Raw genomic sequence first — 24,156 nt, forward strand, 5'->3', positions numbered from 1 at the left:
GTCCGCACCCCAGATCTGAACCAGAGAACCCCGGGCCACTGAAGCAGAACGTGCACACTTAACCGCTGTGCCACTGGGCCGATCCCTAAACATGTTCCATTGCTTAAATCAATGTTGATAGAGTATTAAAAACTAAAAATATAAATTCGTAAAACTAGAGAAGCACAGCATTTGTTTCCCTTAGAAAAATATGGATCTGTCACAGTAGCTATGAGAACATTGAAGGGCACATTCTGGTTGATTGTTTACCTGTTTAAGAGGTGCCCACATGGCTATGCTCAGCCTTTTGAAATTATGTGCGAAAGTGCTCTCTGCCTCTCAGAGAACTTGACCAGTTCTTAATTAAAAGAACTTGTGATCTTTATTCTTCAACTTATGCTACTATAACTCTGGAAAGCCTATGTCATTTTTAGCATATCTCAATTAATCCATCCCCAAAGCCCTCTTTGTTTATTTCATCACAAGCGAGAATCTGAAATCCTCATGGGTCATTTCATGTACAAACCCGTTTTCATATTTTTCTTTATGTCAGAAGTCACTTTTCTTCACCATCTGACACTGAACCTTTCATTGAAGACAAAACTAGAGCATTCAGAACTCTTATTGTCTGACAGGCAGGTGGTAGTTGACTGTCAGTTTGTAACTAAGGGAAATTAATTTCCATTGCTTCTTGAAATGTTTTGCAGCTAATAGTGCTCATTAATTTGGAGATACTGACATCTATACCAAAAAAATTAGCCTTTTATTGTAAGAAAAATACATTTTGAACTGAAATTTCCATTGTTCATGATACATTACCTATCTAGTAATTTAAATTCTTTCATTACTAAAGATCATGGTCAACTACCTTGTCTGAGTTGCTGAAATAAGTGTGTTCTAGTGTCCACTTAATTCTATTATGAAGAGTAGAAGGATGAAGAGGAGGAAGGGGAGAGAGAGAAGGAGGAAAGAGGAGACAGCGAGTGGAGAGCTCAGAGGGGAACGTTCCTGCAACACGGAATGTTTTACGCACTGAGATGCGTCTCCTCAAGTTAGGTGAACCGTGGATCCTGTTTTTCATGGTCGACTTTGTCAGTTTTCTCGGAGCATCTCAGTATATGTTTTACTCTTTCACTGTGTCTATTTCTTAAAATTTTATCCTAGAACATGGCCCTAGACCACCAGTTTTGGAAGCCTCTTTAGAGATGGAGCCACCACCCCCAGAAAACTCTGATAGTGTTTGGTAACTGGGCCATTTGCAGAGAGGCCCCTAAAGTGAGGACCTCAGTCTGCCCTGAGCTGCTCTTTACTGAAGGATGCTACAATGAGCGCCTAGGGTGGTTCTCCATGGCTTTGAAACTTAGCACCGTGATTGCCAGCTGTGCTAAGTTTTTAGAATTCAAACACTGGTTCCATTTCAAAAGACATTTGGGATGCCAGCATAGAGTGACCAGTCTTTTACTTTGAAAAAAGTCTCCTCCAACCACTTCTTAATGCACAGGAAAAGCAGACATGAAATAACCTTGGAATATAGGACAGTCTTTTCAATTGAATAAAAGGGGACTTATGAAAAAATCAAAGTTGATTTCAGATAGATATTTGTAAACCATTGGCTTAGAAGCACAATGTGGCAGAAATTGTTTCTCTGAACAAGTGAGTAATGTAAAATTGGCTTAAGATGCTCACAAATGTGCCAATGAATGTGGAAAATAAATCCTGGCCTTTTGCCTTATTTTCTTTGCCTGTATATACTATTTTGAATGTATTTGCTGAATGAATGACTAGAATTATACATTTCTTCTGAATATCTTCAGATTTTTTGAAGCAGTAATAATATTCTAAAATATTAATCGTTTCTGAAAAATCTGCAAATAACTAGCATACTTTACATAGTTAACAGTCATAAGGTTTGTAACCGCCAGTATCCAAGATGGCCCAAATCACCTCTCGTGTTCACACCTTTGCATGGGTCCCTCTCGCAGTGAATCAGAGCTGGCCTCTGTGACTGGTAGAGCAATGCAGGAGTGACAGTGTGTGACTTCTGGAGGTAGGGAAGGCAGTTCCACAGCCTGAGGCACTCTGGCAGCCCTGTGGAGAGGCCGGCATGGTGAGGAACCAGTTTACTCTGCATGTGAGGAAGCCACCCTCAAAGCAGATCCCCCAGTGCCAGTCAAGGCTTTGGGTCCTCTGGCTTAGATCCCAGACATTGTGGAGCAGAGATGAGTCACCCTCGCTGTTCACTGTCTTGAATTCTTGCTCAAAGAAACAGTGAGATAATAAATGATGATGATTGTTGTAATCCACTGAGTTGTAGGATGACTTGTTATGCCTAATCTGACTGGTCATCTCACCAAAGTTGTTACCCTTTCCTTCCAATATCTTCGTGAAACCCCCCTTCCCCTTTTCTTGTTTAAAAGAAAAAGCCAAAAAGTGGTAGCAACCCAAACATTCATCGATAAATGAAGGGATAAACAAAATATGGTCTATACATACAATGGAATGTTATTCAGCCTTAAAAAGGAGTGAAATTCTGACACGTTACAGCACTGATGAACCTCGAGGACAGTGTGCTGCATGATATAAGCCAGTCAAGAAAAGACAAATGCTGTGTGATTCTACTGATATGTGGTCCCTGGAGTAGTCAGAAGCATAGAGACAGAGAATAGAATAGTGGTTCCCGGGGCCTAGGAAGAGAAGGGAATCAGGAAGTTACTGTTTAATGGGTAGAGTTTCTGTTTGGGATGATGGAAAAGTTTTAGGCAGGAATGTTGGTGATGGTTGCATGGCAATGTGAATCTACTTAATGCCACTGAGCTGCACACTTCAAAATGCCTAAAATGGTAAACTTTATGTTATGTGTATTTTATGTTATGTGTATTTTACCACAATAAAAAGGACAGAAAAGAAAACAGCCAGCTAAAAGCTGTCCAGGAACTACTTATAGACAGAAGCCAAGGCCGTATGGAGGAGCAGCAGATGGGAGCCACAGGGAGCGAGAATGTATGGAGGTGGCTCCATGGATCTTGAACGTGACCCCTTCCACTCTAAAAAAGTAGTGCCTTACACTACTTTGTAAGAAGCTCTAAAGCCCATTTCAAGTACAACGTGCATAGTGTCCTGTCCCATTTATTACTTGCCAAATATGATACCTAAATAAGTTCTTTAATCTCTTGCCCACATTTTCTTATGAGTAAATAAAAATAATAATTAATTACAATAATATATTACCTAGTATATTAGCTATAATTCTCAGTTAAAATGAAGTAGCTTTCTCAGGGGCTGGCCCCGTGGCTGAGTGGTTAAGTTCGCACACTCTGCTGCAGGCGGCCCAGTGTTTCGTTGGTTCAAATCCTGGGCGCGGACATGGCACTGCTCATCAAACCACGCTGAGGCAGCATCCCACATGCCACAACTAGAAGGACCCACAACGAAGAATATACGACTATGTACTGGGGGGCTTTGGGGAGAAAAAGGAAAGCATTAAATCTTTAAAAAAAAAAATGAAGTAGCTTTTTCAGTTAGATAGCATAATATTCTTATATGGAATAAAAATAGTTGTTAATATTATTTGAGAAATACTGCCTTATGGTAATCAGTTTAAAATATTTTCATTCATCCATTCACTCATTGAACAAATATTTATTGAGTACCACAGCCAGCCAACCACTATGGGGGACACTAGAAACTTTTGGATAGGAGAGATGAGGTAGGAATATTAACTAGGGAAATAAATAGGAAATAAGTCTCATTTAAAACCATAGAAACTGAAATCAAATTTAAATGAAAACTATCTGCCACATTTTTATTAAAAATTGCCCTTAGTAACTGATGATACTGGCTGCCACATAATTCTCTTTTAATGACCTCGAGTGCTCCTACTGTGCTTTTTGCTTTCAGAGCCAAAGTTCTATTTCATAACTTCTTTCAGGGTTAATTTTCCCTCACACTGAAGATGAAGACAGTAACTCATACCTCAAAGGCCCTAAATCAGAAAGCTTTCAACCAACACAGAGAAATCAGACAGAAAAAAACAAAGCACCCTATTTCTCCCAGGAACCAACAGAACTCCTATTCCTATCTTTTCCTGACAAAGGAGTCTGCTGTATTTCAAGCCAGGCTATTTTATAGTAGAAAGGAACTCATTAAGATAAGTGGCAATTAACATCTATACTGCAGTAAGAGTGCTTCTGACATTAGAGAAGAAAATACAAAGCGTGGGCTCTTTTAGACAAACTGAGATGTTTCTGCAGGGGGTCTTACAAGATATTTGCTGTGCTTTGTTTTGAAGATTACTGAAACATTTAACAGATTTAAATTTACCATAAATCACCTTGAAAGTAACAGGCAGTATTGCTAATATTGTGAAAGTGGCTGTTACAAACACAAACCTAGAGCGTATCTGCTAAGCAGGGTGCATGCACAGGCATGCACACACACACAGGCTGGACCTGCTCTAAGTAACTGTGAACCCTTGGTGACTTTAAATTTTCATTTGTACCCATTAGAAAGGAAAGGAGTTTCTGTTGGATTACGTTGCACTGTTGCTTTAATAAAAGTGAAGGGAAAGCAGGCAACATCAAACAGTACAACAGGACCCTTACATACATCTGCATAGGACGTGCCTGTCACTCAAGCCACACCATCTCCTGAAGCGCTCATATGTAACATGCAACATTCGCTCATTCACTGCAGTAAGCACTTACAAATTGCAAGGAATAAAAATGCACTCTGGTTATCTCAGTCAATAGGAGCTTGTTGTAAGTGTCCAGAGGGGTATGAAAGAGACAGGAAGCTATTTCAGCAGCCCCAGCCAGGCAGGTCTCATTGAAAACCAGATCACGGTGCTGGATACAAAAGCTGCTTTGGGGCCATGGCAGGAACTCTGAGCAAGGCGCTGGGAAGTAGGCGTTTGCAGGGCCCTCGTGCAGAGCTTTGTGGTATGAGGTCTCGGATGCTCTGCCCCTGCCTCCTGCTTTCCTCTGACCTCCTTCTCCTCTCCATCTTGTCTCTTAGCACTGACTGCCAGGGCTGCTGCTGCTCCCAGCTTCTTCCTCTGTCCTCTTTCTGTATCTCTCTCCAAATGTGTGTCACTCTACAGTACCTTGAATTCAGACTTGCTCAGGAGCTGTTATGGGCTGAAGTGTGTCCCCCCAAATTCGTATGTTGATGTCCCAACCCCCGGTACCTCAGAATGTAGCCGTGTTTGTAGAGAAAGTCTTTAAAGAGGTGATTAAGTTAAAATGAGGGTGTCTAATCCAATACAACTGGTGTCCTTATAAGAGGAAAGGCCATGTGAGGACAGAGTGAGAAGGCAGCCATCTGCAAGCCCAGGAGAGAGGCTTCAGGAGAAACCGAACCTGCCAGCCTCTTGATCTTGGGTTTCTAGCCTCTGGAACAGAGAAAATAAATTTCTGGCCTGTGGGATTTTGTTATGGCAGCCCTAGCAGCTAATACAAGAGGCTAGGTTTGGAGACACAAGTGAGTGTCCAGGATAAAATGTGCTGGACAGAGCTCCCATGATGGGAGGCCTCATCTTCTGCCCCCCAGGCCAGAGCTGCCTTTGTGTCAGCGGGAAGCCCAGGGGCATTCAGCTGTGGTAGGATTCAGCAGTAATCTACGTACCTGTGTCCTCAAAGGAAGGCCTTTGGGGATATGATAGCCACTCTCAGAAGGCTCAGAGGAAGGCAGGTTAGCTGGCCAGTCGTTTTTTTCATATAGATGTACCCTTTCTGAAGATGAATTTTGTATAATATTTAAAGTATAACACACAAGTCAACATATATGTGTTTATGCACCTTAAAGTCTGAATCACCGATCTCTAGGGAGAAACTTCTCTCCAATGCCACATCTAGTTTATTGCAGAAGTTAGAAATCAAACTATGACATTACGATGTTAATCGTATTTGACTTTGCACATGTACTTTTTATTGTATTGTAATGTTACAGGCATAATAAGGCACTAGATCCTTTGACTTTTGCAGTCTTAGAGTTTTCTTTTGATCAAGAGTCTGAATTTAGGAACTCAGGTGTTCAATATAGTTGATAAGGTGATCAGCAAAATTTAAATTCGCTTTTCAAAGTGTTGCAGTATGGATTTATGAAGACATAATTTCCTTGTAAAAATTTTCTCACAGTATCTATTCCCTTTATTTTTCACTTTTGTAATAATTATATTTAATGTTTATTATTCTGCAACTTTCTTTTGTTCACATAATATATCTTAGTGATCTTTTCTGTCAAAATACATAGACTTCGCTCATTTAACCACTGCAGCCATAGTGTGGAAGTACCACAGTTTACTAAATTGTTCCCTCATGGATTGTTTTCAAGTGCTCTTTTCAGGGAAAAGATTATTTCTTATCCAAGATTGGAGTTTATGAGACGGTGCTATTCCTTTTAAAATGTCAAAATTTTCAACTTCCCTTTCAGAGATTTCCATCAATTCCTTCCCCTTCTCTATCCCCAGCCAAATCTTCCTAATGTCTCTTTTTTTCCCTATTGAGCCTTTCTCAGCTCGCTGAGGTCCTATGAATGACTCGTGCCAGCATTGCTTAGACTTGCTCAGAGCCTTATTCTTTCTCCTCTCTGTGTCCTTCCTGCCTGCCCTTGACTTCCATCAGACCCAATGTCGTACTCAGCCAATCTAGTCTCCCTGGTTAACTTCAGTCCATAGCACCTCCCTCTAGCCTGAGACCTCTCAGCATGGACGGAGGCACTTTGTGCTCTGTTGTGACTCAGTAACGGCTGTGACGGTGCCTTGTGCATGCTGCTTACAAATCAGGTGGGCGCTCCTTGGTACTCTCGACCACGCACACCCTGCCAGCGTGGAGACGGATGCAAGACCATTCTCTACATCCAGAGTGAATCCCAAGGGATGCCTCAGCATCACTTTGCAGCTTAGAGCCCTTTAGAAATGCAGAATCCCAGATCTATTGACCAGAATCTGCATTTTAACAAGATACCCCAGTGATTCCTTTCATGTTAAAGTTTAAGAAGCCCTGATCTGAAGTGTTGCCCAACCCTTTTCCTTCTGCCTCATTAAAAAAAGGCCTTAATATTTCTTACACATTGTGGTGGAGTTTGCATCCCTAATAAAGAATCTGATACTAAGATGTTGGGGAGCTCCAGGATTTGGGAGGTGGGGGCCACACAGCTAATTGGAGCCCTTGGGAGTGAGGAGAGAAAGGAAGACACACCTTGAAGGCAGCAGTAATCCAACTTTGTTGCGATGCCTTCTGAGATTTGGAATAGGAGTTGTTCCCCCTAACCTGTGGACTGGTTGCTTTCAGGCTGACCTGGTATGTCACCCGGGGCGAGGGTCACTGTGCCTTCCAAGGCCATCGTTTTGTAAGTCGCTCATCTTCGCCAATATCTATCTGCCCTCTCCCCACTCCTTTCCACCTCCCTTTCACAGTTTCTCTTCACCTTCTTTACAATTAGAGGCCAACCTCGCGCTCATTCTAAACCTTGCTGCATGTTGACGTGAAGAAAGTTTCTCAATACCTGGATCTTTAAAAGCCAAATATAGAAAGATTGGTACTGACCTGTCTCATTCTGGCAAGATGTAGCATTCATTCATAGTTACATAAACTAATTATTTAAAACCCCACATTTATCTCACTAAGGGATGCATTTTCAGTAACATTATGTTTTATGTTTAATAATGGGATATCAAATTTTGTATGCTTTAATAACCATATATGTTTTGATTAGTTATATACTAATAATACTCATGACGATAACTCAATCCAAAAGAAAAAACTAACAGATCTTTATGGTCATGGGAAATAAAGGATGTAAGAGTTATATGTATATGTATGGATGTGTTTATGTGTTGTTTTAGTGAAATATCAACTCACTTTCTTTTGATCTCCTGTATATGATTAATTTGAAGGGAAAAACCGTGGAGATTCCTTCAACAACTGAGATTGCTTCATAGTCTAGGTTTTATTGGGTCAGGCTGGGAGCCTTTCATTAAGGATACAAAGGAAAATAAGACTTCTGAAGCGGTCCATTAGACTTGACCTTTGAACCAGTTTCTCAGAAGAAAGGAAATGCGTAGGGTCGGCTCTTGTTAAACACTAGTTCAGGCAAAGAGGGTTCGTTCTTGTGCTTCAGACTTTGATTTCCATTTAAGGCTTTCACTCTTTAGAAAAGAAGGATAATACATTAGGTTGAAAGCTGGAAAAATTTAACTTGGCCTTCAGTTTTCTGAGAAATCAGCAACCATTTCATAGCAAATTTCAGAAGCAAACCATTTTAACCACAAAACAGTTTCTTTCAATTAATACACACCAAATGAGGATGTCTGGAGTCCCTTCAAACAATGGACCAACTATACTTTTTCCCATCCTTTTCCCCTCTCCATGGTCAATGGCACACTGTCGCAGCGATGGCAGGCTGCCCTCAGGCTGAGAAGCCTTGGGCATTTCATCTTTTCAAGAAAGCCAGAATTCTCCCTGCCAGTAACCTGAGGTGCCCCTGACCCTGTTAGGAGAAACACCATTTCGTTTTTTTGTCATTATTAGAAAAAGAGGAACAAAGGGAAATATTTTCAAATACCTCCTAGGTTCTTAATGCAAGGGGAGAGCATGCTTGCTTGCCATGATCATTGCGATTGATGGGAAAAGTGTCTCTGGTAAGTTTCAACAACAAAAAAGAGCATGGGATTACTTTCTAACACATGCTTCCCCCGCTCAGTTTCAAGTGGTAACGCTTGGAGGCTGATGTGTAGGCTGTGACTTGGCAAACGGTCTACCCTTGTAGGGAAGAGCGTTGTATATTGGTATTAGGCGGCAAGATTTCAATCTGACAGGGAGTGTTACCTGGCAAATGGTTTGCACATTAGTGTTTATTGTTGTTTTGGATCATTTTGATATTTAGCATAGAAATGTAAGAAACGGGTTCCCTGGGCTTGTGCAGAGTCCCTTCTGCCCCCACCAGCAGGTTTAGCCCCCTCCAGGTACTGGAGTCAACCCAGACCATATTCAGAAAACATGAAGACAGCGTCAGTAGTATTCCAAGGACCCAACATCAAGCTTATGCTGGTCCACCTGTCATCCAGGACCTGCCCTCTTCCAGGATTGCCAGCTTCCATCTTCTCTTCTACTCCCAATGACCAGATGATGGCATGCTTTCCTGGGCCTAAGCCCCTCTGAGTCCCATCTTGAACGCAGCAGGGTACCTCAATGCCTCTAAGGCAAGGTGCTTAATCTGCTCTGGTGATTCCTATTCCTTCCTGGGGGCTGAACTGTCCTTGGCTAGGACTTTGCTCCTTGCTGGTCTGAATTCCCTGCTGCCATCTACTTACCTGCCCATTGCCCACCTGTCCAGTTTATATCTCCAATGCCAGGTTCCAGTCCTGAATGCCATATTTCCATCTACTGGATAATTGTTCCAGACACCTGAAAAGCATTATGTCTCATCTCAAAGACCCTGTATCTGTTCTGCTTCCTTGAGTCCATGCCCAGTACAGCCTTCCACTTTCTAAGCTAAAAACCTTGGCCAAGTCTGCAATCCCTGTTCCTCCTCACAAATCACGAAATTGGCCTTTGACTTTCTCTCTGTAATACCACACCTTCACTTCCCACTCCATCCCCACTGCTTTTCCCTTAATGCGGAGCCTTGTCATCATTTCTGTGGAGTCCCTCCGACCCCGGCTCTCCCAGTTCTAGGCGTCCTCCTTCCTGCCACCAAATACACCGTCTTCAGAACTAACTGGATCATGTCATTCCCCCTCTTAGTAGCTTCTCCTTATGCTCTGTTGCCTACAGAATAAAATCCAAATCACACTCTGAAATGAAAGCCTCTTTACAATTTTGTCCCACCTTCAGTCTCCGACCCTGTTCCTACTGTTCTCCTCCCTCTGGTCTGTGCACATGACCCAGAGTACTCACTTAGAAGAGATGGCACGCCTTTTCATGCTTCTGTGCTTTTTCACCTGCTCTCCTCTCAACTTGAAAAGCCCTTTCCCCTTTTTACTTTTGGAAAATTCTAATCATTCTTCCAATTTCAAGTCTGATCTCTTTTGCTTCTCTCTCTGCTCCCCCTGGAGGGTCTGCAGAGATCTGCACATCTTTCTAAAGAAGGGAAAGGAGAAAGGGAAAGGAAAGGAAAAAGAAACAGAGCCTGCAGAATTTGGGAAATCTTGAAGTGAAAAAGATGTTCTAGAGGAATGGAACCTTGGCAAATGCCCAGTTTTCATACACACACACAGTTTGACTCTCGAACTGGAGACCAACAGGCTTGAGATTTATCTTTTAGGGGAAAACTTCAGAAAAATATTAATGAAAATGTTTGTCAGCACACTGAAAAGAAAGTAGGAACACATAAAGGCCACCATACCTTTACTGAGATTGAGTAATGACAAGCTAATGTCATTTAAGTTTTCAATGAAGTCACTAGGTTTAAACATTAAGGGCTATTCGTAGGTATGACATATATTTATTTCAAAAAAAGTCTTTGAAAACATTTTTTATGTTATTGTAAAGAAGATGATACACTGGTTGATTTTATTAGTGTTGTCGAGTGGATTCCTACTCCTCGCAACCCTGTGTGCAGCAGAGTGGAACCCTCCCCAATCTTTTTGTGCCATCCCCTCACCTTCTGGCATTATATGAGACAGTGCTCTGCTGCTATTCATAGGGTTTTCTTGGCCAATTTTTTGGAAGTGGGTGGCCAGGTCCTTCTTCCTAGTCTGTCTTAGTCTGGAAGCTCCGCTGAAACCTGTCCACCCTGGATGACCCTCAGGGTATTTGAAATGATGGTGGCATAGCTTTCAGTGCCACAGCAACACGCAGCCACCACAGTATGACAAGCAACAGATGAGCACTGTGGTTTCCTGAGCAGGACAGGAACTCAGGCTACAGTGATGAGAGTGTCAAATCTTAATCACTAGACCACCACTGGCAGATTGCCCAGTTATATAGTTCAAGAGTCTATATTATATTCTTCGAACTACCACTGTCTCCTACAGGAACTTTCTTGCCACTGTCCGAGTTCATTTGCTAATGGTACAAGCAACTGTATAGCTTCTTTCTTATTACTTCATCTGTATTAATCTTTCATTTGACGACATTCATAATTTTTAATAATAGAATAATACAGAGGAAAGGTGAATCTCCTCTAAACTTACCATGATTTACTAGGCATGGGAACTTTGAAAAGATGCTGAAGCATCTCATTCTCAAAGTTGACAAAAGAGACCTTTGTGAAACAGTTGTTTCTAGTAGAGAAGAAAACCTGGGTGGAGATTTTAAAGTCTTTGAATCTAAAGAGAATTTTCTTTGTTGTCTAACATCTTTTAAAGCTATCCTATCAATAAGGAAAAAGTAAAGCATGAAGTATTTGGATGAAACATGAAGCGAAGGTCTCAACCAGGAGCCTTACTAGTTGCTCTCAGTAAGTTGTCAGGATGTGATGCTTCCTTCTCTGGGAGGCGATTTCAAAGACAGGGAGGACATATTCATTCCGAGTCCTTTCAGAAGGGCACCACATGGAGGGAAGGACAGCACCAAGTGGCTGACCTGGTTCCTGCTGCTTTGTGATGGCAGCGTGATCACTTACTTGTCTCCGCCAGTATGTCTTCATAGATCATGTGACTCATTGACTTTCACGGTGCTTTGAAGTTAAGAGTCAGAGTGTGTGAAAAAAAATTAGCAATAGATCACATGTGCTAAAGTGATGTCTCACATGTGAAATAAACTAACTATGCCATGGGCACAAATTGTTGACAAATGATCTCACTCCCACAGAACTCAAGGCCATGCTACGTTTTGCCCTCTGATGTCTAAGTTTTATATGTATATCTTTCAACAAAATGCCCTGTAGCCTTCCCTTGACTGCAGTGTCTCCATACACAGAGTAGGTACACATAGGAGCTTTGTGAAAGTATTTAATTCAGTACATGCATGTGCTTTGTTACCTGCCAAAGGAGAGCACCCGTACTTTGATAGACATTTATTTTGACTTGGAATATGTTTTGTTCTGTATCATACACATTTTTTAAGTCTCTTGCTTGTAATGAAATACCTTTTTATCCTACAGCTGTCTAAATGAAAAGAGCTTACATGGTAAATGCATTCAAGAGGCCACTCAAAATACACAGTATTGTCCAATTCCATAAAATACTGAAAACACGAATTACCCCAATGTACCTTTGCTGCTTTTTTGTATACAGAAATGGCACTTCAGTGAAACTCTCATGTGAGATAGTGCATTTATGTCACTAGTCTTTTTTGGAGGCAATTCATAAATGCTTATTATATAATATTATTATGCAGCTACGCTTTCATGATGTCAACAGAGATTCTCTGCAGCAAATACTGGGATAACATTAAAATGACTGTGATGAGTAAGATGTATTCACGTCTTCAAGAAATTTTGGGATGTCTACAGAAAAATGACGGATCTACAGTTTCAGTCTTGTAACGTGTGCTGTGAAAATGCTGAGCACGGATGCCAGGGGAGTCAGAGCAGGAATGTTTAGAGTAGGAGGGAGGGAAGGCTCTCCAGAGCAAACTGCACCAGATGATTGGAGAAGAGGCACTTCCCAAGTCAGGTTCGTGATGAGTTTCACGTGAAAGGAAAAGTATGGTGCTGTAGGGAAGGGAGTTATCCAGCATGGGAGACGCAGACATATGGATGGGAGGAGCAGGACAGGGCACCACCAGAGAGCACTCTGTGTGTGTATGTTCTTTATTTCTCCAATTGATACAAAGCAGTCTGTTCCCCCACACATTTCCCATCTTTCTTGTTCAACTGTATTATTTTCCGTTTTTAATGAACTTCTCACAATTCCAATTTCACATCTTTGTCACTTCATTATCAAAAATGTCTTGTGTTGATAAGCCATAATTTAGGATGGCTTTTGCACTGGTTACAGGACTTTCTTAAGTGGCAGTATGTGCAGGCATGATGGAGAAAGGTGTAATGTTAGCAGTAAATCAGAGCTATTTATCTCTGGCTTGATGAGTGTTGTTTGTACCTTTAAACCTGTGTCCAGTTACCACCGTGACCTGGACAAAGCATGGAGATGAACCCAGAACAATGGGCCGGCATCCGTAGTATAGAACACAGTGGGTGTTCTATGGAGTGTAATATTGATTTGACATAATGATCTTTATTATCATACACAACGTCTGCAAGTGAAAAAAGTGGAAAAAATAAATACTTTTTCAATGTGGCAACATACATGTGTAGAAAGTCACTATTTTTTCAAATATCCATTTTTATGTAAATATTTATGATATAAAAATTGTTTTAATTCTTGAATTCTCAGTTTAATTCAAACTTTTAATTTTCTTTTGCTTGGTGGCAGATCCATTGCCATTTTAGTTTTATGTTACATGTATTAGAAAGATGATAAAATTAATGTTTAGAATGCATTAAGCCCTGCATTTATTTGAGGAAAAAAAGGATAATGTGTGTGAATTTTCAACATAGAAGATATAATTTATTGCATAAGATTTTGAAGGCATCTTCGTATTTGTCAAGCTGAAAAATAGATTACATAAAGCTATGTTAAGTTCTGTTTCTTTAATCTTAAGAATTGGTGTCACTTTTCAGAATTTTTAAAAACCTAGTAAACAAACCAAAAAACCAAAAACTGTAGCAACTATACTTATGTAAGTAAAAGTGAAACATACTAGTATTCTCAAAGAACTCTTTCCTGCCAAAACCTGTCAACTGAATTTACAAAAACTAAAGAAAAAAGAGAGTTACACAAAATGTTGTATTTGCACATCAGTTTAATTTCCTTTTGATATTGGCTTCTCTTGTAAGCAGGCTGTGCCCACTGAATGCGATTTAGTGATGCCCATGACTAATGAGCTGGAATGTAAACTCCATGTAGAATGGGACAAGCCACTCGGCATCATTTCCACTTCAAATGTGATTCGTGTTCTAAAATATCAGGTCAGCACATGTGTGTGTGCAGCTCTATTTATGAGGCTGCAGGCCTGACAGCTTCATGGAAATAGGAAACACTATCCATTTCAGAGTAAAATATGATATACTAAAATATGCTCATCATCAGTTAAAGAAAATCCAAATATGAAAAATCGAATGTAACTGTGGACTTATTCTGTGATTCGTCATGGAAAAAAAATTGCAAATAACTTGACAGGATTACTTGAAATAGTATGTCCATTGAATATACGTTTTAATTTACAAATGTTTATTTTGTGTATTCTTAAAAATAGCTGTAATACACAAAATCATGGTGTCAGTATTTAGCATTCTTTATTTGACAAATACTTACTGAACATCAACCCTGGACCTGGCATTGTTCCCGGTATTGGAAAACAGACACAGTTTCTATTCTGTTGGAGCTTACGTACTAGTCAGAGGAGAGAGACATTAAACAAAGAAATATAATCACAAGTAGAAGAATGTTCTGAAGAAAATAAAGCAAGATAAGGAGATTGAGAATGAAGAGGTGTGCTACTTTACAGGAGGCGGTAAGAGAAAACTTTTCTATGGAAGTGACATTTGAATAAAGACTGAAATAAGAGGTGAGCATCACCTAAGAGATATCTGGGAGAAGAGACTTTGAAGAAGAGCTGGAGGGAACTGGAAGTGCAAGGGCCCTGAGGCATGAACCTGGTTGGTGTGTGTGAATTAAAGTATATTGAAGGGCCGGCCCAGTGGCGCAGCGGTTAAGTGTGCACATTCCGCTTTGACAGCCTGGGGTTCACTGGGTCAGATCCTGGGTGCAGACATGGCACTGCTTGGCAAACTATGCTGTGGTAGGCATCCCACATATAAAGTAGAGGAAGATGGGCACGGATGTTAGCTCTCGGCCAGTCTTCCTCAGCAAAAAGAGGAGGATTGGTAGCAGTTACCTCAGCGCTAATCTTCCTCCAAAAAAAAAAAAAAGTATATTGAAGACGGAGCCCACAGGATTTTCTGGTGAATTGAATTTTGAGTTTTAGAAAAAAGGAGGAGGCAAGGACTACTGCAGTGTTTTTGTCCTGAGTGGCTTGGAAGAATAGAATTCCATTTCCTGAGATGGGAAATTCCAGGAGATATGCAGGTTGGGAGGCAGGAGGAGAGGGTAGGTGGACATAGTTTGGACGTTGTCCGTTTAAGGTGCTGTTTTATATCCAAGTGGCGATGGGAAGTTAGAGCTCAGGGGAGAGGTTGGGCAGGGAGAGAAAACGTTGGGAGTCTTCAGTGTGTAAATCCCAAGAGATTGGAATCTTCTAGTGAACAAGAGAGGACGTGCAGGAGACCTCACAGTTCATAAAGGTTCTGAGAGGAGGAGGATCCCATGGAGAAAACTGAAGTGGTGCCCACAGTGAGGTGGGAGGCCCAGGAGAGTGTTCTGGAAGGCAAGAGAAGAAAGTAGCTAAAGAAAGAAGTAGTAATCCTGAGTGCCACATGCTGCTGACAAGACCAGTATGATGAGGATTGAGAATTAACCATTGGATTTCACAGTATGAGGTTGGGAGGGTGGGGTGCTAAAGCCCTGATTTACTGGATTCACCAGAATAAGGGTGAGGAAAAGTAGACATCAAGAGTACATAAAGTTCAGAGAGACAGCACAGTATGCTGTTGAGAATGTGAAGTTACCTTGGTTCCAATCTCAGCTCATCTGCATCCTTGCTGATGTGACCTTGGACTAGTCATTTAACTTCTCTGTGGCTCGATTTGGTCAAATGTAAAACAAGGGTAAGAACAGCCCTTACTTTATTAACAATGAAAGGATTGTTGTATGGAGTGATTAAGTTAATACGTGCCAAAGAGTTCAAACACTGCCTTGCATTATATAGGTGTTTGCTGTAATTATTAATATATCATTGTTGGCATTATTATTATTATAGCATTTCTAGGAAATTTTCTCTAAAGGAAGACAGAGAAAGGAAAATGGGGCAGTACCTAGAGGGGAGTGTGAAGTCAAGAGTGTTTGTGTGTGTGTGTGTGTGAGTGTGTGTGTGTTTACTTGCTGTACTTTATTTCAGAGGAGAGATTTTTACAGCATGTTTTAATGCTGGTGGGAATGCCCCACAAGAAGGATTAAAAGTTAGTGGTGCAGGAGAGGGCATGGTTGTAGGTACGGATCTTGCATGTGGGAGAAGGGAACTGGGACTCTATCCATTTTAATGAAAGAAAGACAGAGTAGATGGGTACAGACACAGCTGGCTTGGAAAATCTGGTGAAGAGAGGGCGACTGCTTTTGTTTTCTCATTGAGAAGAAAGCCAAGTTCTCAGCTGAACGTGAGGAGGGGACCTTGGGAGCTGGGTGGTCAAGGAGCAGGGAGGGTGCATGGCCTGGAGGACAGATGTGGAATTTCGGGGCAGGGCTGAGAACCCACTTGAAGTGAATGGTCGTAAACTAAAGGGAAGCCCAGCCACATGGTTTGGAGTTTGTCTTCTGTCACATTCAGGACCCAGGGCAGAATGAGCATCAAGCCAGATGTCACCAAGCTAGGGGTTTTGCCAGGTGACTACAGTGGAGGGACAGAGGAACAAGGGGGTGTTTGCAGCTGGACTCTGAATGTCGGCCAGTGGGGAGAGCCAGAGAATGGGGCATTGCAAAGGTGACAGATAGTGACAAGGTGGGAGGGTCTCCATATTGGAAGTTCCTTTGTGTGGACAAAGAACTTACAGATTCCCTGAGTCTACCGAAGTTGGGGGTCATGAAGCTCAAGTCCTGAAGTTCCACAGGGGATGACAGAGGGTTCCCCAAGCCCTCTGAGCCCCTCCGAGCATGCCGTGGGTGCCCCAGGAAGGTGTCTCAGGGCTTGGTCCAACTCCTAACCTGGGGACTCTGCTCACTTTCAGCAGGGGCTCCAGTACAAACAAGCAACAAAATCCGGACAGTGTTTTAGTACCATAACCCACTTGGTATTACATTTGAGGTCATGGACTCTTCAAAAAATCTGATGAAAGCTATGGGGATCTGAACATTATCAACTTTGCATATATTCAAATCTACTGGCAAAATTTCATATATAATTCCAGTGTTACTTGAGAGCTGAGGAATTCTGTCCACGGACCTGGGAACTCCAGGTTAAGAACCCCTGCTTTAAAATTCTGCTTTACAGATGACATATAATAAAATAATCATAATTTGAGTGTAAAGAAATGGTGATATTCAGAATTTGAAAATGCTTTATGTAGAAGGTATTCTCTTTGCTAAAAGGAATTAGTTGAAATTAAAAGATAATTAAAAAGTACTTACAGGGACCGTCCCCTTGGCCAAGTGGTTAAGTTCACGTGGTCTGCTTTGGCAGCCCAGGGTTTCGCCAGTTTGGATCCTGGGCACGGACCTAGCACCCCTCCTGAAGCCATGCTGAAGCGGCACCCCACATAGCAGAACTGGAAGGACCTACAGCTAGAATATGAAACTACGTACTGGGGGCTTTTGGGAGAAGAAGGAAACAAAAACGACTGGCAACAGATGTTGGCTCAGGGCCAGTCTTTAAAAAAAAGTGCTTCTAATTAGCTCAAGAACTATACTTTAAAAGGACAAAGTACCATACAGGAGTGCAGAAACGTTTATAAGATGTTCAGAATTCAACCCAGGGGATAATATGAAGTCTATTGTAGGGAAAAGCAAAATGGGAAGTAATAACATTTAGAAGTTATGCAAGAATGTACCTACCTAAGTGTCCTTTCCGAGTATGAAAGTATCGTTTGTCCACTGGGTGTACTACAGTCACCGGGGAGCTACCATCAGTGAAGGCAGGATGCGGTAAACCATGTAGGGCAGTTAACACTGTGGAATCTAGGGTGAGACTGAGTTCAAATCCTTGTTCACTACTAATTGGCTGTGTGACCCTGGGCTAGGTAACAGACCTCGCTAAGCCTCCGTTTCTTAACCTGTAAAATTGGGATAAAATAATAGCACCTACTTCACGGTGCTTTTTTAAGGATTAAAAGAGATAATGCATCTAAAGTGCTCTGGCAATATCTGGCAGCTAATAGGCGTTCAATGCATGGTAACTGTTGATCCTGACTTTCAACTTAGAAAAAAAGATTAACCTAATTATATATTCCAGAGATAATATTTTTTTCTTAGTTGAGGTCCAGAATTAGTTTTAACATCTAGAAGGCTTATTAATAAAAAGTACTATAAAGAGAAATCATAATTAATGAAATCGAATACCTTTGACCTCTTGTCTCTGGAGGCACGTTAGTCCAGGTTGGTAATGGCCAAAGTTGTCTTTCTTAGTAAGTGCTCAAGGTATTATCTGAAATTAATTTCCGTCTACTGGCCCTGAGACATCTGAGTCTCCCAGCCTGGTGTTATTTATAACACCGTATATATCAAGTCAGTCTCTGCTGTCAGGCTTACTGTGTGGGACCAATCAACAAACGATTAGAAATTTGAACCATCCGTTTCCATGGCCGAGGCAAAGCCTGCCCATCTAAACCAATGACTGTGTTGTTGAACTAGAACACGAAAAACTGAAGTTTTTAATAACAGGACTGCAACACATTCTACCAAATTAATTAGCTCTCAGAGTTACTGAGAGGAAAAATTGCAAAGCTGTGTATTTCCATTACCTAGCTACAAAAATCAATTGGTCCCTGAACTTTCTGTGTTTAACATAAATATATATCCTCATATATGTATATATATGTATATATTAAAAATATATTTTAAATAAAAATATTGCTAATTATAGTTTTCTAGCTATTCTGCTCCGTTGTGCAGTGAGAATTCTAAAATAAAAACTGCCTTGATATTGATTTTTACTGTAAATGTTAGTAAAATGCAAAAAAAAAGTGAATGGTATGGAATTATTTATAAATTAATTTTTAGAAAAATGAAGTATAAAATAATTTAAGGTCTCCACTGATCTCTAAATCGTATCATTTTTAAACTAATAAAATGATAGCAAAAAGCTGTATTCCTCTGTGAAGGAGATTGCCACATTGAATTATCTCTTTACCTCCTCTACTTTTACGAGTTCGATGTGGTGTACAGAGGACCATGATTTTGGAAGCATTAAACTGGTATATTTCATTGCTGGTGAACCATCAGCTACTAGTGTCACCTGTTTTCATTTAGAATTCTTATTGTTACCACAACCTCGTAGAAAAACTGGGAAATTAGAATTAATCATCATTTTTGTTAGTAAGTTAAAATACATGCCACTCAGCTAAATTTTATATTTCAGATAAACAATCAATTATTTTTAGCATGGTGTGATCCGTGTAATATTTTGGACATACTAAAAATTTATCAGTTGTTTATCTGAAATTCAAATTTAACCGAGTGTCCTATATTCTGACAACCCAACCAGCCACACCTGGCTGCCTCCTTCCACACTGCAGCCAAGGCATTCATTTCTTCAGGGGGAGAGGGAACCAAGACCCAGATCAGGGCTCAGCTTTAGGTTTCAAACAGACATTTAAAAATAATTAGCCAAATTTGAGTATCTTTGATTTTAAAAAAACAGCCTTTGAGGTCGATGGAATAAGACTTATGGGGTCCCCAGACTATAGCTTGGAGGCTGCCCAGAGAGCACACAGGAATCCAGAGAGAACACAAGAGCAGATTTCTTGAATTTTAGCAAGACACTGAAAGATCAAGGAGGAATCAGAAAGTCAAGGAATTCAGAGGGGATGATCCTGGAGTTGTGGTTATGCTGCTGTGTGGGACCCTTCGGAAGGATGGGTAGGAGTTGAGACATTAGAGATCTCAGAAGGAGTTGGTGGCTGCTTCCATGTGGAATTCTGGGAGGACCCATCCTCCCAGGAACCAGCACTAAGCAGTTGAGTGGGAAGGCAGTATGGCCTGGTGGGGCCTCTGCTTCCTCTCAGCCTGCAGGAATTCCAGATGTTTCCACAGGATCCCTGCAGAAGAGTTCAGAGTATTAGAGGCTTAGAAGAGGGTCTCAGAACCAGGAAGGCCAGAAGGGGTGTGGACCTCGTCTTGGGAGCCTAGGATGGCCTTTGGACCTGAGCACCATACAGCTCAGGCGTCCCTGCCGAGGCCAGCGAGACCGTGGTCCTGCTTCCCACTGATGACCCATGTCTTGCTCAAGGAGGAAGAGGGAAGGGAAGACACTGAGCAATGTGAGGATTTTCCTCTTGGTGACAGAATTGAAAGCAGACACGTCAGTAAGTGTTGGAAAAGCACTAGATTCTGAACAAGATGGAAAAAAGTGTCAGGCCCAAGCAAATAGGATCTCTGGAACAAATGGGAGATTATTTAGAGGAAAAGAAGGCATCACATTGCTGCACCAAAGATTAGTAACGTTTAGATTTCAACCTGCTCCAGCGGGCTGTGATAAGGACAAAGGAGCTCTAAAATACAGGCACTGTCAGAGCCTGTAATCCTCCACCGAGGAGGTGAAGGTGAAATTGATTTTAATGGTGTTTTGAAATGAAGATAAAGGTATTCTGGAAGGATAAAACGCCAAGCAAAAATTCATTTAGAAAATACACAGAGGCAAGTTGTCCAGGGTAGTGTGGGAGGATTTGGGTATGTGTGAGTGTGCAAGAGTGAGTGTGTGTGTGTGTGTTTATGTGTCTCACAGGGTACGAGGAGCATGAGAGGGGAGCCTGCTGGCACAAGTCACAGGGGAAAGTCAGAGAATGAGGATGGGTAAATCTGGACCCGATGGATAATTCCCACATGCAAGGGCAGCGAGGCCCTTGATTTTGAAAGTAAAGGACAATTCCCCAGGTGTTATGAATGAGGATTGACAGAATCAGAACTGAGTTGTAGGAAGATTACAGTCATTATAACGTGTAGGACAGAGCGTAGGGATGGGTCCACAAGCTGTCACAAAAGATGACTTTGGAGTTTTAAACTTGAGAAAACAATCTTATAAATAGAAGCAATGAAGGCAGAAGGAGAAATTAAGTTTGCGGGTAAGATAAGGATTCACTTTAGACGTGTCAAAAATGATATAGCAGCTCAGTCAATCAACAGTGATGTTCTGAACACCTACTAAGTGCCAGGCCTGGCTCAGTGCTGGAGTTGTAATGAACAAGACACTGACAGCATTCAGACTCCATAGGAGCGGGAACCCTATCAGAGGTTGGTTTGGTTTATTTCTATCTTGCCACTGCCTAGCACAGTTCCTAGCCCATTGGAAGGGGTCAAATATTTGTTAATGAATGAAGATAAATACAAATAGACTGCGGTACATCCAAATGGAAAGATTTGAGCAGGTAAAAATGTTGCCTGGCTTTGCATCAATAGTAATCGTTTCTGCTGACTTTTGCCTTGAATGAAGCTAAATTTATTTTTCAAAATAAAAATGAAACCAAAACGTATTTAAAAAATTAACGTAGACTTGGCGTTGCCTATAGTCCATCACTGATTTTGAGTTTGTGATTAATGAAGCCTGTGAGGAGGTGAACCTGTAATGCCTAAATCAGGATTGGCAGACTACAGCCTGCAGGTCAGATCTGGCCCTCAACCTGTTTTGTAAATAAAGTTTCATTGTAACACAGCCACACTCATTTGTTTGTGTTGTCTGTGGCTCCTTTGCACTACAACAGAAGAGCTGAGTCATTGTGAGAGACTGTCCTGCAAAGCCTAAACTATTTGCTGTCTCGTGTTTTATAGAAAAAGTTTGCTGATCCCTGCTTCTAAACCAATCTAAGTTAAGACAAGGTTTGCAAATGCAATAGACTGACAGCTTGCTTCAAAAGAATATGTAATTGTAATCCAATCAGAGGGTAATGTTTTACTTAGGCATGTAATTTAAAACACTAATTACACAACATCACTACATAAAGTATTTAAAGCAAGGTTTCTAATAGGCAGCACCATGAGTCCAATGTAATGAGTATACTTAAAAGTAATAAATTTCACTTATTCTGAAAAATCTCCTGTGATTCACACTTTTTACATAGTTAGACCAAACTACTGATTATTTTCTTATGGAACCATGATTTTTTTTCTAGAAAATTGCTTAGTGAGCACCAGTTAAAATAAGCATAAAATGATCTCATTAGACAATGAATTAATATAGTGCAAATTATTATTAGTGAACGTATTAAAAAATATAGGCAGCTCTTGACTGGCAGAGCTTCCCTCAGCCCCTTGGCCCCTGTTATTTTTTTTAAAAAACACGTTACAAAAGCGGATCTCCCATGGTCTGTCTCATGCTGGAAGTAAGAAGGCTTTCCATCCATCAGGTTACTTCCCACAGTTGGTCTCTCTGCTTCGCACTCCCCACGCCTGAGTGCACACACACGCACACACGTGGCACATGTGTACGTGTGCACACAAACACAAACACACTCCTTTGAGGTTTAGGTGTTATCTCAGGGGTGTTGGCCTCGGATCTCCTCATCCCTTATTACTGACTCAAAGGCGGAGAAAGAAGGACTGAAAACACTTCTGAGTGTGGAATGTGGAAAGAATTGCTGTAGCCATAAAGACTAATTTGACTTTGGGGACTGATAAGTGACTCTGGAGGCAATTCAGAAAAGAACCTTTGAGATCACACTTTGAGAAAAGCAGCCTCACTTAACTAAGCTCATGGCCTCCCCAGGGGACCACTCTAAAGGACAGCAGTCATTTCAGTGTGTGCCTCCCTGGACGTTGGCTAAAACGCCACGTCCAGGCTGCAGAGGTGAGCGCTGCACTCAGACCACGTGCATTCTCCCGGAGTGGACTACAAAAGGGAAACGCAGTTGGGGCCAGCCTGGTGGCATAGCGGTTAAGTTCACACACTCCGCTCTGTCAGCCCGGGTTCGCCAGTTCAGATCCTGGGCATGGACCTAGCACTGCTCATCAAGCCATGCTGTGGCAGTTGTCACACTTATAAAATAGAGGAAGATGGGCATGAATGTTAGCTCAGGGCCAATCTTCCTCAGCAAAAAGAGTAGGATAGGCAGCAGATGTTAGCTGAGGGCTGATCTTCCTCAAAAAAATAAAATAAAATAAATTTTTAAAATTTTTTTAAAAAAGGGAAAGTCAGTGCTAGTGAAGGTGGCAGGCCTCAGTTTTGTGGCAGAATGTGGGAGTTGTCACTAAGGACAGAAGCCTGGATTGTATGAATTTAGGATCAAATTTGGTCCTCTGTGCCTTTTCATGTGAGCACAATGCAAGCCAAAGCTTTGAAGCATTTTGGCATTTTGACTCAGCAACATGGTAAAAGATGAAAGCATCAAACAGTCCTATGCATACATGTGAATATGAAAGCACACCCATACATTTTAAAGATAGCTGTGCCTTGCATAACAGGGCCCAAGGTGAACCTCTGCGTTCTGAAAAGATAGCAGATCAGAAAAGCTAAATTCTTTCCGTTTCCAAGGCAACCGAATGACAAATAGCTTGATTCTTAATCCAATGGATGATATGATGATTCTAGTACATTTTCAATTAGAAAATGTCTGTAGGAAAACAGACATCCCTGGATCCACCTCATGCCGGCCCGAAGAGCCTATTTCCCTTACCGTCTTCCCAGAAGATGCCCTAACAATGTTGATCAAAGCAGCCTCCAGCTTCTGATCTGTTGCAAAACAAAATGAAGACAGAAAAAATGTGGAGATAACTATACGTTATCATACTAATTGTATGGTATTGGTTCCAATGCCTTACTCCATCTGTTTATATATTCTTGAGAAAATATACTGATGGAGGAAAGAGGAGAAAGAGTAATTAATTCACAGTGGAGATTCAGAAAGGCTACAGATCAGATATTTCCACCAAGCCTTGAAGGATGAGTAGAATTTGAAGGCAAAGAGACAGGAGAACCCAGTCCCAGCAGACATAGAGTGAGAGAGAAGCTCAGGGGTGGCCACAAAGGGTCTGTTGGAGGAATGCTAAATAACTAACTGTGGCTTGGTACTGTGATGGGAAAGAAGGACGAGGAGGTGGGAGGAGATTGTTGAGGTTTTAGAGATGATCATTCTAGGAAATGTGGGTGTTATCTTGCAGGCAGTGATATCAGACAATTTTAGAAATAGAAATCTAGGAGCATGATGGATAAAAGGAGAACATGAGGCAAAGAGACCATCTTTAATTCACATAACAAATATTTATTGAGAACAACTGTTTGCTCAAATCTACCCTCCCACTGTTTCTGGAATCCGTTCATCTTCAACTCCATGTCACTGCCCTAAGCTGACATCGTCTCCTGCCTGTACTGCTGCCATAGCCTCTGAACTGGCTTCTCTGTACTTCCAGTCTTGCTCCCTTCTAACCCACAGCAGAGAATATTTATTTTTCAGTTATGGAAATCAGCATGCACCCCA

General features: G+C 41.4%; 1 protein-coding gene and 1 long non-coding RNA gene across 9 annotated transcripts in view; one reads left to right on the top strand and one right to left on the bottom strand.

The window, feature by feature from the left end:
• Window positions 1-24,156, top strand: part of CTNND2 (catenin delta 2) — an 888,692-nt gene that overhangs the window by 542,943 nt on the left and 321,593 nt on the right. The gene's annotated exons all lie outside the window — the stretch shown is intronic.
• On the bottom strand, window positions 7,916-9,999 carry LOC139046490 (uncharacterized). Its single transcript, XR_011506594.1, has 3 exons — window positions 9,876-9,999; window positions 9,290-9,383; window positions 7,916-8,125 (listed from the first exon to the last, which is right to left on the bottom strand). It is a non-coding gene; the product is annotated as an uncharacterized lncRNA (long non-coding RNA).

This window comes from Equus asinus, chromosome 10 (genome assembly GCF_041296235.1).
Source record: "Equus asinus isolate D_3611 breed Donkey chromosome 10, EquAss-T2T_v2, whole genome shotgun sequence".
NCBI classification, from domain to species: domain Eukaryota; kingdom Metazoa; phylum Chordata; class Mammalia; order Perissodactyla; family Equidae; genus Equus; species Equus asinus.